Source organism: Rhinopithecus roxellana, chromosome 3 (genome assembly GCF_007565055.1).
Source record: "Rhinopithecus roxellana isolate Shanxi Qingling chromosome 3, ASM756505v1, whole genome shotgun sequence".
NCBI classification, from domain to species: domain Eukaryota; kingdom Metazoa; phylum Chordata; class Mammalia; order Primates; family Cercopithecidae; genus Rhinopithecus; species Rhinopithecus roxellana.
The window spans coordinates 17,875,028-17,891,364 of NC_044551.1; the positions used below are offsets into that span (position 1 = coordinate 17,875,028).

Consider the following 16,337-nt stretch of genomic DNA (forward strand, 5'->3'; position numbering starts at 1 on the left):
CAGTAAGTAGAGTAGAATCCTACATATTTCATCAAGAAAATTAAGATGCCATGTTTGTTTTCCCTGATTTATATGAGGTAGATATAAAATGGAAAAATAAACTTTAAAACAAAATATTTATTCCTCTCTGTGGTTCAATTTTCAAAACTAGATCTTTAAGTCCTAAAGAAATTCAAACATGTTTATCACATTTCAACTATGACTTTAGCATTATGATCATATGGCTCTTCTCTTAGTACAAGTAAGGGGATGCACAATCAGTTTTACTGCTGGCACCACTTGGTTCAGGTTTTCCTAACTCACTGAATTTCAGCATCTAGTCATCACTGGAAAAACAGGGCAAGTCTTAATTCTGGTGTTAAATTAAATAATTCAAACTTAAAGCTCTTGGAATTTTAAATCATTCTGACCCTTGAGAGGAGTGTGCCGTGCAGCCAGGGTCTCTTGGCATGCAGCTGCAACTTCTGCCCTTTTTCCTATAAATAATTAGGAAGACCAAACAGCACTAGAGATAAGACCCCCTTAAGATCACTACCCTTCATGGAGTAATAAACTAACCTTCCTTGTGTCAAATCATTACAACATATTATCTGGTCTCATATGGAAAATGTTGTAGTACTGCTAGAATTTCTGTGCCTCTATGAGTGAAAAGTTTTCAATGTTGGCATGCTAACCCCATTTGTTTATAGAGTGTATCCTGCGTGGCTACCCTCAGACTGTACTCAAACTCTACACTTAATCATATCTTCTGAATCTCATTATTTATGGTTGACAGTAGCCATCATTCAGACAATGACTGAAATCTACCATGAGTAAAGCTGATCAAGGTTCCAAATCCAAAATATCTTCCTGGCATATAAACTCATCCCCAAAACTCAACACCATATTTGAAAAGTCTTAACTTTTCAAATATGGTGATCAAATATGACGATTAAAAGAAGAGTAGGAATGGTTGATAAAGAACAGCAATTTATCGATGTCAATATTTAGTAAGGGACATTTTAGCCCATATAATTCTAATGCCATGTATTTCACTGAGCTTTCCTATGGATAAAAAAAATAAGACAGTATCATAAACAAAGTACTGGATTTGAAGTCAGAAGACATAGATTTGTGGTTTCAGCCCTAACATCATCTAATACTACATTCATACATGAATCACCTAAAGTCATTTCACCTTTAAAATGAAAAAGTTGAACTGTAAATCAAGTCTAATATTCTTCCCAGCACTTGCATGATCGTTAAGTCTATACTAGTTCCTAGATATTCTATTACAAGACCATAAAGTATGCACATTATTGTGTAGTATCTTTCTAACTATTCTGGATATTGAACACTCTAGATTAATGTCATCTTACTGGACATATCGGTTAAATGGAAAACATGATTTGAATTCCATGCCATGCAGCATATCTTCAATACCCCTCTGTACTTGTGTACTTGCTATATCCATCCTTTTCTGACCAAACAGGCTGTTGAATTTACAAGGCCAGTTTATTTGCCAATTTATTACTTTACAAACCTTTGTATAACTAGGTAACTACCATATGGCTTGTTTTGCTTTTGCAGAGTAATAAAAGCTTACTGAATGAGACACACTATACCAGCCAATATTAAAAGACACACCTTGAGATAAAATGATCTCAGAAAAGTCAGAGGAAACTAGTCACAGTAATAAGGGAGTTACAGAACAGTTGGTGGCACATTATCAAGACTCTCAATGCAGGACTGACAATGGTCTCAAATATAAAACCATCAGGAAGAACCACTGAACACAAGGCATTTTTGCTTTCTTAGACCATGGCAGGAAAATGATGTCAATCAAGTAAAATCCATAGAACATTTCTAAGCCTGCGAAGTGTTGTGTATGTTTTGAACCTGCTGACTCAGTGACTTAAATATCATTTAATGAGCAGCTATTATGTCCCAGGCATTGTGTTACATACTGGGACTACTGAGATGAGTAAGACAAGGTCCTACAAGGTGCTCACAGTTTCATGGAGAAGACAGGTAACCAGAGAATCACAATAAAACATGAAAATAAGTGCAATAATAGAGGGAACATTCTACTGACCAGGCAGAAAATCAGCCACAAAAAGAGGGAAAACATTCTAGGCAGTAGGAATGTCAAGGGCAAAGGGTAGGGAAGGATGTGATCTCATTAGAGAATGTGAGGATGTGTTACTTGTCAAAGGACCTAGGGTAAACTGGAAATAAAAGCATTGCATCAGAAGTTCAAAATTTTTATTCTGTGGAATGAGGAACCTAATTTTGGAAAAGCTATCAGAAATGGTAAGAGCTAACTGAACAAAAAAGGAAATATGATGTCCTTTACACTTCAAAAAATTCTCAAGAGAGTTCACTTTAGTTAATGCTGCTGGGACAGTTTCTTCTGATTATTGTGGCTTCTCGCCAGAATAAAATTTAACACATTGGCAATTACCTTTTCTCGCTTTTATTAATTTTTGGTTGTGCACCTGGATTTCAAGGGGCCTAGTAAAAGGCCAGATATTTGCATATGTTCTAATATTAGGAGACTGCCAGATGCTACATGTTCAAACTATACTAATACATGAAAACAATCTGTTTGTAAGACAAAAATTAACAAAAGGGGTCAATGAATCACATTTATCACTTTTTCCCACATTTCTTACTAAAATCATTTATATAAGCCATGACTTTAAGAGGCCTTCTTTTAGCTTTGCCCTTTAACCAGAAAGATTTGAAGAGTGACTCCTTTAAAAACAAAAAAAAAAAAAGAAAGAAAGCAACTAATTTTTCAAATGAAACAATCTTGCATAAGCCCTAATTATCACTTCAGTATTTGCAGACTAGATCTATATTTGAAGTTGGAAAAAAATAACATTTTTTGACAAGGTCTCTGGAAGGAGTGAGGAAAGCCACTATTATTTTTAATCAGAATGACTCTCAAATCATAAGTTATATTCTTAACACAAACATGAAATAAATTGATAAGTAGGTCACAAGTTGTTAAACCAAAAGAGAGCAAAATTAGGAAAAGGAATCCATGTCATTCTTTGTACTAAGATAATTTTTTTTTTAGGAGAACATCCCCTCAGTTTATATCAGTGACAGTGTACCTTATTTAATAACCTTTCAAGAGGGAGTATCATAAAGATTCTAAAACCATTAATATGTTAGAAATGCCCTCTGGCTCTTCCTTTTTTGGCAGGTGGGGAACGGAGCTTCACTCTTGTTGCCCAGGCTGGAGTGCAGTGACGGGATCTCAGCTCACTGCAACCTCCGCCTCCCAGGTTCAAGCGATTATCCTGCCTCAGCCTCTCGAATAGCTGGGATTACAGGCACATGCCACCACAACCACTAATTTTTGTATTTTTAGTAAAGACAGGGTTTCACCACATTGGCCAGGCTGGTCTCGAACTCCTGACCTCAGGTGATCCGCCTGCCTCAGCCTCCTAAAGTGCAGGGATTACAAGCTTGAGCCCTTTTTTTTCTTTCCTAACACAATCTATGTCCTCATTTGCAACGAGATTATTTTGTGAGAAATCACGACTCTAAGTTTTAGAAGGTTATCTCAAAACAGTGAATCAACAGCACTTGACTCACACCTTATTTTATGAAGGGGCTCTGTGGGTATAGCTGCTGGCCATGGTTACCTTCTCTCTGGGAATCTTATCCATATTTACTTCCATAACTGGTTACTGCTCTAGGTTCAAAATGTTCTGCCTTTTCTAGTCTACTAACTATACGCAATCAAGTTCTTGTCCTGGGTCAAGCAGCCAGGAGGATTCTTCAGGAAGCTGGGTTCTAATCTAGAGTGCCTGGCTCCAGAGCACACATATCAACCATACCCTGTACCTTTTCTTCCCTCTCACACAACTCCTCAACTAAGTGGGAGGTTTAAGAACACTTGGGAATAAAATACTAGTGACATTCCCATTAAAATAAGACACAAAATCACAAAAGAAATAGAGTCAATAAATACATGAAAAATATTCCATGTCTCTTGTCAAAGATATCGAGTTAAAACTATAGGGTGGCATTTTTCACCTAGCAAGTTATCAACTGTTTAAAGTACAACATCCATGTTGTTGAGAGTAGTTCCAAATGATACTTTTACATATCACTGAGGGGTTATAACTAAAGTTATCTTTCTAGAGAATAATTTAGCAATACTTTCCAAAACCTTAAAATGTTGATGCTCATATAAAGAAAACTACTTCTAGAAATGTGGTCAAATAATCAGACATGCACAAAAACAATATTCACTAAAGCATTAATAGTGAAAGATGGAAAACACGAAAGTCCAACAATAGAATTGTTGATATGTTTTACTAACTATTAAAATATCTTCCTTTAGGGATTAGTGAGCTGCAAAAACATGCTTAATGTTTTATGTAATGAAATACACATTATACTAAAATGGTCCCTATTTTATAAAAAAGAAACATTATGTATGAACAGGAATTAAAGAAAATCAAGCCAAGACACTTCCATGTTTTCTCTCAAGTCTCTATGTTCCATGCAGAAAGTGTCTCCCCATCCCATTATGGTCCATCCTCACCCTAATGTCAATCAAGACGGCAAGTGTAAAATGCCTCAAGTCTTCTCCTTCCTTCACAAATGACCTTATTTTTCTTGTTTATCTGCATAAACAAGGCCAAGAAGTAGAGAGGGGTTGTGTGGGGTTAGTGCCATAAACTCTCAGCAAACCACCACCATCAGGATCCCACAGCAATCAGTATCTTTATTATTGAATTGAGCACTCACTGATCTATGTACAACTTATTTTCAGGTTAGTCTTATCTCAACTAGATTGTAAGATGCTCTGAAACAATCAGTGTCTTATGTAGCAAATCCTTAACATTTGTGTACCTAATAGCCATGTTGTTGGCTACATCCCCAAGCAACTCTGAAGATAGCAATTTGTAGTTTTGGTAAGCTAGAAACTTCACTCAATATGCAGCTGAAATGGACTTCAAAGACAATTACCTGTCTCCCACATTTAAACAAAGAATTATTTTTATCTACACAGGGACACACATGCAGTCACTTCCTGAAGAAAACATTGCCTCTTTATGAAAGTCAGTACACAGTGCCAATAAAGTGGTTCTTAGATGTTTAGGAAAAATACAAGAAATGAAATATAAAATTCAACAATGGCTCAGAATCAGAGCATGAACAAGTCTATCATATATTCTACATGGAAACAAAAATAGGCAATTTATTAATCTTTCAGGAAGCATTCCAACCAACATATGGTTTAATTCCAAGGAGTGTAATTGATAGATTATTTGGTAAGAGTTTGTTTAGTTTTATAAGAAAACACCAAACTGCAAAAGAAGCTGTATAGTATTTTGCATTCTCACCAGCAATGACTGAGAGTGCCTGTGGTTTTACTTCCTCATCAGCATTTGGTTGTTAGTGTTCTGACTTTTAGTCATTCTAATAGGTGTGTAATGGTATCTCATTTAGGTTTGCAATTCCCTAACGATATGATGTTAAGCATCTTCTCACATGCTTATTTGCCATTTGTGTACCTTCTCTGGTAAGGTGCCTGTTCAGATTTTACCTATTTTGTGGTAGGGTGATTTTCTTATTGTTGAGTTTTAATTGTTTTTGTATATATTTGACACCAGTCTTTTATATGATACATGTTTCAAATATATTCTCCCAAACCACAGTTTGCCATTTTTTTCCCTGTACAGTGCCTTCTACAGAGCAGTGGTTTTTAATTTTAATGAAGTCCAACCTATCAAGTTTTTCTCTCATGGATCATGTTTTTATCTTAAAAAGCATGGCCACTTTTTCCTTGTTATTTCCTATGAGTTTTCTATTTTACACTTTACATTTAGGTCTTTACTCCTTCTTGAGTTAGTTTTGTCAGGTATTTTAATAGAATTTAAATAAGAAATTGAGAACCAAAAAGGTAAAAAAGCACGCAGGTGACACGATCTAGTAACTGCAGGAGGAACAAAGAGAAGTAAATTGAACTGGTGCTGGGGCCAGGGGTTTCTGAGAGCTGGGATCCAGACCCCTAATGGGAGTCACAGGAAGCAGCCAGTACTGATACTTCTGAAGCTCATGAGGCTAGTTCTGCAGTAGTGGTTTGGGAGTTGGGGGGAGACCAAAAGTAAGAACTGCCACACTATAAACATTAAGAATTGTTCTGTTTTTGTGGAGAATTGACCTTTTTATCATTACGCACCACTTCTCTTTATACCTAATAGTTTTCCTTGCTTTGAAGTCTACTTTGTCTGAAATTAATATAATTGCTCCAACTTTTGTTTTGTTTTGTTTTGAGACAGTGTCACTCTTTTGCCTAGGCTGGAGTTCAAGGATCTTAGCTCACTGCAACCTCCGCCTCCCAGGTTCAAGCGATTCTCCTGACTCAGCCTCCCAAGTAGCTGGGATTACAGGCATGTGCCACTATGCCTGGCTAATTTTTGTATTTTTAGTAGAGACAGGGTTTCGCCATGTTCATCAGGCTGCTCTTGAACTCCAATCCGCCTGCCTTGGCCTCCCAAAGTGCTGGGATTACAGGTCTGAGCCATCGTGCCCAGCCTAATTGCTCCAGCTTTCTTTTGATTAATGTTAGAATAATTTTTTCCATCCATCTCTTTACTTGTAATTTGTGTCTACATATTAAAGTGGATTTCTTGTAGACAACATATAGCTGAGTCTTGTTTTTAATCCACTTTGAGTCTTAATTGTTTGGTATGCTTAGACCAGTAATGTTCAAATTATTTAGTTGGATTAATATCTACCATATTTACTACTATCCTCATCATGGTCCTTGTTCTTTATTCTTTTTGCCCTCCACTCTTTTCTGCATTCTTTAGTTTTAATTAACCTTTTCCATATAATTCTTTTTCTGCTTTTTTTGTTACACTTGAGTTTGCAATATACATTTACAATTAATCCAAGTCCTCTTTCAAATAACACTATATCACACTATATTACTTCACAGGTAGTGCAAATATCTTAAAACATGGTATCCCCAGCACTTGTCTCTTATAACATTGCTATCATTCATTTTATTTGAAGGCCGGCCTTGTTAACGCTCTGGGTATATTTCAAAATGTCCACTTTTCCCCACTCTCCTTGCCAGAAGCACAAGGAAATTTTCCTTTGGTCTTCACCAAAACTCTGGTAGGGATCCTAGAGGTAAAACTCACAGAAATATGAAGCCCCTCCCAAGACCAGACCACTCTGGGGTTTAATTCTCAAACTTGTCCACATGAGCCTCCAACAATTCATCAATTACAGTTTGAGATTTTCTACCCCAGGAGAGGTTCCCATGGAGATTTCTGCTACTAGGCTTCTACTCCAGTAAGTTGTGATTCTCCATATTAGCCCGTCTCTCTCCAATTTGGGGGGTAGTGGTTTGCCCTGTGACTTTAATCCTCTGATGGATCTAAGAAGAATTGTGGATTTTTCAGTTTATTCAGCATTTTTCTTATTGTGAGAATGGGTGTGGCAACTTCCCATCTCCTTGCATGTTTGACCTGAAATTGGAAGTGGCTATTTTTTAAATAATCATTACCAGTAGTTATTACATAGAATCCTAAAATTTCTATTTTGAATTCAAACAACTATGTAACACTATCTATCTCATTTTCAATTGAGGGGAAAAAATTATATCTTCCTAAAATGCGAAGGTTCTCATTTTACAGCTTTTAGGAGATTATCCTATTTCATATGCTCTTAAAAGGTTAACATTACTGAGCAATTCTTAATTCTGCGTTTATGAAAGTATTAACATTATTCTGGGGCAACACTAAGTTAACTGCAAAATTCAGTCATCTAAAGGTCTATGAGCCTGCAAGTAAGGAGACTGTAAATTAGATAAAATTGTTAACATTGCAAAGCATAATGTAAAATGCACCTCAAAATATACCAAACATCATTTGTTTTTGCTTCAGAACATACGTTTTAGAGGCACAAAGAAGTGTTTAGATCTTAACTCTTCCCCCTGCCACCTCTGTTATCTTAAAGTCTTTCCTTATCCTTACTTGTTCTTCTATAAAATATAGACAATAAAACCTACCTCACTGGGTTACTATAAAGTGCTTTGCATGTAAGTTCATGGTATAAACAGAAGTTGTCACTATTCTTGTTTTCATAATTATTAGGCTATATATCTCCTTCAACTGATATTACCACTATTGAAAATATTTCAATTATAGCATCTACCATACTCTGTGTAGAGCACACTTTAGCTATATAGAGTCTACTTGGACCATTTCACTGCCCATATTTCCTGGGAATGAATTTCATTAAGAAAGTTTTCCATTCCATTTTCCTATCTCCTTATAAAGCCTAGTCCTCAATCTACATATAAAATATTACCTTGTACCTTAAAAACACAAACCACAGAGGAAAGATAAGTGAAAACATTTTGAGTGCAAACATATTCAGATGCCAATAGCACTGAACAAAAAACTATAAATAAAACAGCAGCTAAAATACTTTTTATAGCAGAAGCTGAGTTATAAAAATGTCTTTCAGATTCTACTTAATACTACTTTTATTTCTAAAGGTCTAATTCCAATTCTAAGAAGCCAATTCAAGATGAATGAGTTTTGTAAATTTCTCAGAGAAATTTAAATTACACCAAAACTTTCAAACTCATTCTTAATCTCATAGCTTTTTATAGTTAACCTGTATTCGTCTGAGTTTGGTAATAACGATGAATTTTTCTCGAGTTTTGTCTGTGTCGGCAAAGTTTTTCCAAAATTTAAAATGAAATTCAAAACTGAACAGAACTTTTTCACAATACATGGCAAAACTTGTATCCTTTTCTGCAATTATTAAGGAAACTAAAATAGATTCCTTAAATGAATGACCCAGATCCTTTTCACAGAAGGCACAGAAAAGGTAGCAGGGTTCTTCACATTCCAGTTTAACTTTCCTCAGGTGGGATTTGTATTTAGAATTCTGAAGAACCCAAATGTGTTACTCAGTGGCAGAAACACTGTATATTATCATTAAACTTCAAAAGCTGAATCAGAGAGAAGGTGACGTATACTTTTGGACATGAGTGGCTGAAGAATCTGAATGTGGACTTTGTTACTCAGTGGCAGAAACACTGTATTATCATTAAACTTGAAAAAGCTGAATCAGAGAAGGTAACCTCTAGTCTTAGACATGAGTGAACTTGATTTCTTCATGGAATAAACCACAGAGCAGAAGACCATTACATTCTAACAGTTAAGTAATTCTTAGTTCCTAGTCTTAGGAACTATTAATTGTTTTAAACTGTTCCATCCAAAAACAAAAAGATGTTTTCATAATTCTATAAAAATTCAATAAGGCAAAGCTATCATAAGGAAGAAAAGAAAATACTTCCTTCCACATAACTTACATTTTGAACCTTAAGTCCCTCTTTGTTCACGGACTGGTATGCCCACAGGTGAACAGAAAGCATCAATATCTGAGGCCCTCTTTATTTATGCCGCCAAAAGAACAACAACAGATGTGACTTTTGTTCAAAAGAAGTCAAATAGCAACACTGTCTTCTCCGCACTGCTGCTGTTACAGAGGTCTCCAGCGCCTTCCCTCTCCTGTGCAAAATGGCAACTCTTAAGGAAAAACTCATTGCACCAGTTGCGGAAGAAGAGGCAACAGTCCCAAACAATAAGATCACTGTAGTGGGTGTTGGACAAGTTGGTATGGCGTGTGCTATCAGCATTCTGGGAAAGTCTCTGGCTGATGAACTTGCTCTTGTGGATGTTTTCGAAGATAAGCTTAAAGGAGAAATGATGGATCTGCAGCATGGGAGCTTATTTCTTCAGATGCCTAAAATTGTGGCAGATAAAGATTATTCTGTGACTGCCAATTCTAAGATTGTAGTGGTAACTGCAGGAGTCCGTCAGCAAGAAGGGGAGAGTCGACTCAATCTGGTGCAGAGAAATGTTAATGTCTTCATATTCATTATTCCTCAGATTGTCAAGTACAGTCCTGATTGCATCATAATTGTGGTTTCCAACCCAGTGGACATTCTTACATATGTTACCTGGAAACTAAGTGGATTACCCAAACACCGCGTGATTGGAAGTGGATGTAATCTGGATTCTGCTAGATTTCGCTACCTTATGGCTGAAAAACTTGGCATTCATCCCAGCAGCTGCCATGGGTGGATTTTGGGGGAACATGGCGACTCAAGTGTGGCTGTGTGGAGTGGCGTGAATGTGGCAGGTGCTTCTCTCCAGGAATTGAATCCAGAAATGGGAACTGACAATGATAGTGAAAATTGGAAGGAAGTGCATAAGATGGTGGTTGAAAGTGCCTATGAAGTCATCAAGCTAAAAGGATATACCAACTGGGCTATTGGATTAAGTGTGGCTGATCTTATTGAATCCATGTTGAAAAATCTATCCAGGATTCATCCCATGTCAACAATGGTAAAGGGGATGTATGGCATTGAGAATGAAGTCTTCCTGAGCCTTCCGTATATCCTCAATGCCTGAGGATTAACCAGCGTTATCAACCAGAAGCTAAAGGATGATGAAGTTGCTCAGCTCAAGAAAAGTGCAGATACCCTGTGGGACATCCAGAAGGACTTAAATGACCTGTGACTACTGGGCTCTAGGCTATAGAAATTTAAAAACTACAATGTTATTAACTCTGAGCCTTTAGTTTTCATCCGTGTACATGGATCGCAGTTTGCTTTGATCTTCTTCAATATGTGAATTTGGGCTCACAGAATCAAAGCCTATGCTTGGTTTAATGCTTGCAATATGAGCTCTTGAACAAATAAAATTAACTATTGTAGTGTGAAAAAAAAAAAAAGAAGTCAAATAGCTCTTGCCTCCTCTCTCATCACATGATCTCTTTGTGCACACCCACTCCTCCTCCAATTTAGGCCATGAGTGGAAGCAGCATGAGGCCCTCACCATACACAGCTGCCCAGTCTTGGACTTTCTACCCACCAAAATCATGAGCTAAGTAAACTTTTCTTTATTAAAGAATAAAAAAGTCAAGTGGTTATTCAGTACGAGCAAGTTTTAAGCAGAAAATAACTTTAATCTTCATCCCAAACCAAAATATGTGAATCTTTTGAGCCAAAGTATAAAAAGAGATAAAATGGGTCATTAACTAATGCTCCATACTTCAAATACAAAGGCAGAGAGAGGTCATCAATTTGAGGGTGTACAACTCAAGCTAATGAAGTGACAGATTTATAAGAACCTTCCTCTCTTGAAGGTGTCCACAATATTCCCCTCAAGAGTCATTATAGTTTTTGCTTGATGTAAGGTATCAGCATGTTTAAGTTGATTTTATGGACTTCAGATACTGGCTAGTTTTCTGAAGGATTTAAGCTAACAATATTTTTAAAACAAAATTTAGTTTTTTGATCATGCACTAAGATTCTAGGAATTGGAGGCATTATGGAATTTTCATTTTCTTAGATCAAGAACTTTGGAAGACAGGGAAAGGATACAGAGGATGTGCCTTGCCACCTGCCATTTATAATGTAGTTCAATAGTCATCATCACTGGGTCAATGAGAACAACAGTCATCTAGGGTTTATTAATTAAAGCAGCAGGAGGGATTAAGGTGAGAATGTAGCACTTCAAAGCTTTAAAAACACACTGAAATGCTCTATCCTACTGATGCTCAAAATAAACCCATGAAATGAGCAAACAACAGAGGCTGTAAGGAAGCCGAGATTCTAAAGTCATTTGTCTAAGGTTGCAAAAGTAGTGAGAAGCAAATCTTAATCTCAGATTCTGTTAAAAAAAAAAAAAAGAAAGAAAGAAAAGAAAAAAGATAAGACTCCTCAGGATTAGTCCCAGAGCTTCTTTCCCTATGTGATCTTTTCCATTCCATAACCCTAACTCAAGTATTTGTGAATTATCCCCAAATGTGTAACTACCTTCCCGACCTCCCCTCTGACCACTACACATAACATATCCATCTGCACCTGTGTCACTACCAATTGAATGCCTAAGAAGCCAATCAATCCTAAGCGAGCTCTTGATTCATTCCCCCAACAGGTTCATTCAAGGTTTCTCATCTCAGTAAGTGATATATCATTGCTCAAGCCAAGTGTAGGAGTAATTTTAATTTCTACCTTTCCTCTATCCAGGCTCTCCCCCTCTAAGGCATGGGCATGTTGGATAGATTCCTCTCCCAACATACTGTATCTCTTAATTCTATCCTTCTCTCCACCACTCAAGTCCAAGCCACCATCAAGCACTCACCTAGATCACAACGGTCTCCTCATTGGTCTGCCCCTTTGTGCCTCTAAAGTCTGTTCTACATACAACATGCAAACTAAAATTATGACCTTTCCAAATGCACTTAAAATCCAAGCTCCTACAAATGCCTATATACCTACCTACATTCAGATTTTTATAATTCCTCTTTATACATATCCTGAAATAAAGCCTCAATATTGTCAGAGTAACCAGAAAGTCACAGAGGGACTCAGGACTTAAGCCAAGTCTTCTAAGTGTCCTTTTCATGAAGCCATTCAACTGCCTAGGTTTCTAGTCCAAGAAATTTATCGACGTCAGTTTTCTCATTTACAATATTGTAACAAAACTGCTTCTCCTCCAACTTCACCTGGTGATTAGAGGATCCGATGAGATATTATATGTGAAAGTGATTTGAAAAGCCCAAAGCATTATGCAAAGTAACATCAAACACATGGTACTGCAGAAATGGTGCTCAAGTGTGAAGTTCTGAACACTGTTTATAAGAAAGGGGAGTTAAGTGAATCGAGCTAAATAATTGACTTGCCACTCATCACTAACCTTGGCTGTTTCAGTCCTTTTCTGCTGCGTAAGAGAACTGGTGCAAGACAAGAAAGCACATTGCTACCCTGGTTAGACTTCCTGATTTGAGGCTTTACCTTACCAACAAATAAGAATTAAATAAGTCTTACAAAAGTGTTTCTGACCAAAAAGAAAACAGAGAGTTACAAGGCAGTTTAGAAAGCTGGTGGGGGGAAAACAAAGTAATCAGTCTCACCATCCTCAAAGTCTCTCCATCACTGCCTTCCTCCTCCTAAGATGCTGATGATACAGATGAAAAATCAGATATATAAGGCTCTCCCAAACCCCAAGAACACAGCATGACTTCAACCCTGGACTATTTCTGTAGCTCTTGGAAACTGCCAGCCAGCAGAAGCTACAGCCACGTGCTGGACACTAGTTAGGCTGGAGGAGATTCCACCTGTTATCCTGGTTACTGACATTCATCTGGCTGTGCATTTTTTGTTTGTTTCATTTTATTTTTGAGATGGAGTTTTGCTCTTGTTGCCCAGGCTGGAGTGCACTGGTAAAAATCTCCTCTCACTGCAATCTCTGCCTCCCAGGTTCAAGCAATTCTCCTGCCTCAGCCTCCCGAGTAGCTGGGATTACAGGTGCTTGCCACCATGCCCCGCTAATTTTTTTTTTCTTTTGCATTTTTAGTAGAGACGAGGTTTCACCATGTTGGCCAGGATGGCCAGGCTGGTCTCAAACTCCTGACCTCAGGTGATCCACCCTCCTAGGCCTCCCAAAGTGCTAGGATTACAAGCATGAGCCACTGCACATGGCCTGGCTGTACATTTCTATACATGAGAAACTGGCCCTCAAGTATAAGTCAAATAATCAAGAAAAAGGCAAGTGCTTCTAATGAGTCCATCAATATGTAATTACATCATATTAATGTCAGATCTATTGACAGAGGCATTGTGCTTTTAAAAGATGGTAGCAACTAGAGCTGGATACACAAATTGCTTGCACAAGATCTTCCCTTCATAGACGCCCCATAACCAGTTCCACAAAATTGCAGTCATTTCTCAGCATCTATACAAATTCACATTATTCTAATTAACTTTCTATTCATTGCCTTCACACCAGCTATTTCAGTTCTACTTAAGTATGTTGGTCCTTCAAGAAATACTAAGTGACTTAATATGTTCAGACTACAGAAATAGAAGTTATGCTGTAAATGAAGGGTCTGCACACTTTTTTCTGTGAAAGATTAAATAGTATTTTAGGTTTTGCAGGGTACACACTGTTACATACATTTTTTAAAAAATGGTCTTTTCAAAATATAAAAATATTCTTAGCTCTTGGACTGTACAAAAACAGGCCATGGACTGTACTTTGTCAATCCTTGTAAGTAATAACTGTGAACTAATATTACAGAGGAAAAAAAAATGTTCTATACAACATGAATCATCCTCTCATTTAATACAAACCACGTTAGTTCAACAGGCTCTCCTGATGTCCTGAATTAGCAAGTTCTATATTAGAGAAGGATGAGGAATATGCCCTATGTTTCATGAGGCAAAAAAATTCCAAAAAATTCCACCCAGATTTTTCTCTTAAGTGTTCAAGGATAAAAGATGTTCAACAAGGACTATGAAGCATCACTTATAATGTGTATATTTATAACATTTAAAAGCCTGGATGTACATAATACAGGTTAATAAAAACACAAACTTGAGGCCTGAAAAACTATAACTAAAGACAAAAAGCCAAAAATAGCCAGGATAAAATTCACCGATCCATCAAGAAAGGGGAATATATTATTTAAATGACTTTCTTTTAGGATCTCTATACAAACTATAAAAAATAGCTCCAAAATTTTGTAAGGATAATGGCATACAAATGACTTGCTGTAATTGGTATTTTTACCACACAATGCAATGAAGTCCATTGTACTTGAGATAATGGAACTCTCTCACATAGCTGCAGCATTGTTACCAAGCAACAAGAAATAAAATGTCAAGATTAGCACTTTGTTTAATACATTTTTATCAGCAATAAACTATTTCTATTCTGCTATTCTTCTGGGTGTAAATGGTCATTAAGTTAAGAATTATATTTGTTAATATACAAGCGTATGTAAAATAATGCAGTAAGTTAATACTAGGCATTCATTCAAGTCCATATTTTTATATTTATTGCTTCCTTGGTAGAAACAGCAAATACTAACATAACAGTAATTCTATTAGGTTATTTTGCCAAACTACTCAACTGCAATATGTCTTCATTGAGTACATATTCATTAGCATCCAAATATTTTCAAACCAACCTAGCATTTCATGAAAACTCAAGGAAACAAATGAATTGTATTTAAATACTGCTTATGTTAGGATATTATATTTTCAAAGCATTCTATACCTGGCTAAATATGTGGCACAGAACTTACAGATCTCTTTAAGAATGATTTAGTAATCAATTTTAAAAAGTCCAAAAGCACAAGTAAAATATTATAACTAAAAAACAATAAGGAAAATAAATGTAAGTTGAAGATTTTATATAATTTACCATGTCTAAAAAATCAACCTGTGTAAAATGATATCCATTACTCACCACATCCATCCCAAAAGTTAACACTTAGGAAGGTGATAGTATTCTGCCGAAGGACGAAGGATTCTTCAGGGAGGGTTGGTGGAAGGAAGGTATTTCTTTTTTCCATATTGTATCAAACAGACACTTTTCTTTTTCTCTTAAAAGAACTTGTGTCAAGTGTTCAACTCAACTGGCCCATGTGAGTAGATTCAAGAAGATTAGGAACAGTTTCTTGCTAACCTCATTCTACATAGCTAACTGAAATAGAGAGCTTTAACAGGTAAATTCTAAAGTGCAGCAAAGAGCATGTAGCATACTAAGTTCACACGGTGAATGCCAAATCTGACATTTCAGCCAAGTTCTCACAAATATGCCTCCATATGTCAGAGATATTTATGTATGAATGTATTTCACACAGGAATGAGCCTGTGTATGGATGTGTGTGTTCTTGAAATGGAATCTAATGACGTTTTTCAACATGGTGAGAAGTCTTTGTCTTATATGGACAGAAGCTCCATTTTTCTTCCTACCCCAACTTTCTTTTTATTGTCTCTTGAAAAATTATGAGTTCTACTGCTTTTAAAACTGTATCATTAGGGATTAGCAGTCTAAAGAACAACAAAAATTTAAGAGGGAAGGAATTATGCTTACTCCTTAGGTATTTTCATTTCTCTAAAGCAGGAAGCAAGATGGCCCAAATCTCTAAACACTGATATATTAATTGGCCTGCTTAATAATGAAAATTAAATGTTCATAGGATCCACTTTAGTGCTTAAGTCACCTGGTTAAAATCCACTGTGTTCCCACCTTCTATTGTAAAGTAAAACAAACAGCTTGATCACTTCTAAGATAATGTATGATGAATTATTAACACAAAGCTCTCCAAACAGGGCCAGAGTCACAAATACCAGGAGGCTCCAATGTCAAAAGTCACAAAGTCTTTGAAAAAGATACTGCCATTACTCGCGAGAAAGTTAATTCTCGAGACTCCATACCCTACGGCCATACAATGAAAATAGTTTGTCATCCCTGTTCTCCAAACCCACAAGGGATGCT

At 36.6% G+C, this 16,337-nt stretch overlaps 1 protein-coding gene and 1 pseudogene across 3 annotated transcripts in view; one reads left to right on the plus strand and one right to left on the minus strand.

Moving 5' to 3' along the window:
• OXCT1 (3-oxoacid CoA-transferase 1) overlaps positions 1-16,337 on the minus strand; it is a 151,889-nt gene that overhangs the window by 96,947 nt on the left and 38,605 nt on the right. The gene's annotated exons all lie outside the window — the stretch shown is intronic.
• On the plus strand, positions 9,504-10,776 carry LOC104660745 (annotated as a pseudogene). Its single transcript, XR_747753.2, has one exon. The product of XR_747753.2 is annotated as an L-lactate dehydrogenase B chain pseudogene (transcript).